Source organism: Corvus moneduloides, chromosome 5, assembly GCF_009650955.1.
Source record: "Corvus moneduloides isolate bCorMon1 chromosome 5, bCorMon1.pri, whole genome shotgun sequence".
Lineage (NCBI taxonomy): Eukaryota > Metazoa > Chordata > Aves > Passeriformes > Corvidae > Corvus > Corvus moneduloides.
This window is the reverse complement of record NC_045480.1, coordinates 57,300,353-57,301,959: the sequence shown is the minus strand read 5'-3', so window position 1 is coordinate 57,301,959 and position 1,607 is coordinate 57,300,353.

The following is a 1,607-nucleotide window of genomic DNA, read 5'->3' as shown; positions in this document are numbered from 1 at the left end:
CGTCCCGCCCCGCCCGCGCCGCAGCGCCGGTGCCGCGGCAGAGGCGGAGCGCGGTGGGCCCGCCCCGCCTGCGGAGCGCGGCCCGGGAGCCACCGCCGGGCAGGTGCTGCCGGGGCTGCTGCCAGCCCTGGCCTCAGCTGGCGTGCCACTGGCCCGGCACCATTCCGCTGGCAGCGGTCGGAGGAGAATCCTTAGAGATGGGCAGGAACGGGACACACGCGCACACAATGCCTTCTCTGAGTCTCCCAGGTGGTATTTCTAGCACAGGGGATTTCCTCAGCCCGGTGCTGTTTCTTCTCTCTTCCCAATTCTCATCCAGTTCCCCCTGCAGCTCATGCACAATAATCTTCAAAAAGGTCTTGCACAGATCCACTACAACTCCTCACGCACTGCTCTTCGTTTTCTCTGTAACTCTGTTTATTGGCTTGGATCTGGTGCCCCATTGCTCTTGGATGAAGTGACACTTTGGCTCTATACTCTCCAGAGCACTATGAGTTTTCATCACTTCTTGCACAGCACTTTCAGTCAGCACTGTCCCAGGCTGAAAAGTCCAGGTTTACCCAGTCACTCTATGAACAGGGTCCAAATCTGGGACAATCGCTGTTATCCTCCACCAACCTTTTTGCAGTACCTCTAAACCTTCTGACATGAGGGAAATGGAGCTGCATACGCACAGTTCAAGGTGCAATCGAACCTCAGATTTAGGGAGCAATACTCCAACTTTCCCTGCTCTTCACCCCCTCCTAACATTTACTGATCTATGCTCAATTTCTTTTTTTGACCCCTCAAATCCAATCAAGGTCTTCCTATGGAGTGGCAGCAGTCAGGTCAGAGCCTTTACTTTACAAGAGGCTAACTACGTGCATCAGATCTCTCACTAATTGAAGAAAAACTGCCCCGGTAGTTAAAAACTTGAAAGACAGGTGCCTCTAGCTACTACTTCTGCATTCAAGCATAGAAGGAGCTTGAATCCTGTGGTAAAGATGATTTTGGAGGCAATCACACAATCCTGCCTACTTGCCTTCCCATTTCTTTAAATAGAGGATCTAGAAAGAAATACTTGTAGAAATGAATTTTAAAGTAATTGTGCTGGCAATGTAACTAAGAGTAAAAGGAACCCTGACACAAAGGGCCTTTGTGCATGCAACTCTCTCTCTGGAATTAGGACTTAAACACGTACGTGGTCTCACTGTGGATTCTAGAAATTATTTGCAAGTCTTCAGGTTCTGTATTCACACAAAAGCCTGCTCTGTCCCTTCAGACAATGTCACATATAATGTGAAATATAACAAAATGACATTGCAAGATTATTTCTGAAGGAAGATGACACAATACCAAGTCAGGGGTCACAGCACTTGCACACATATCCTGGTACTTTTCCCATTTTGGTGAATATGTCAGAGGATGGTGCTACGTTTTTCCTCAGGCTCTGCTCTGTGGTGGTTCTTCCTCCAATTCCTCTCTGGGACAGGTTCCTCAATGCAGTAAACTACCTGGCTTTCTTGATTCCTGTTTACGCCTACAATTCCCTTCATCAGACAACCCTTGTTACTGTACATACAAGAAATCTACTGGAAAAAAGATTTAGACTTCATCCAATAAAGGGG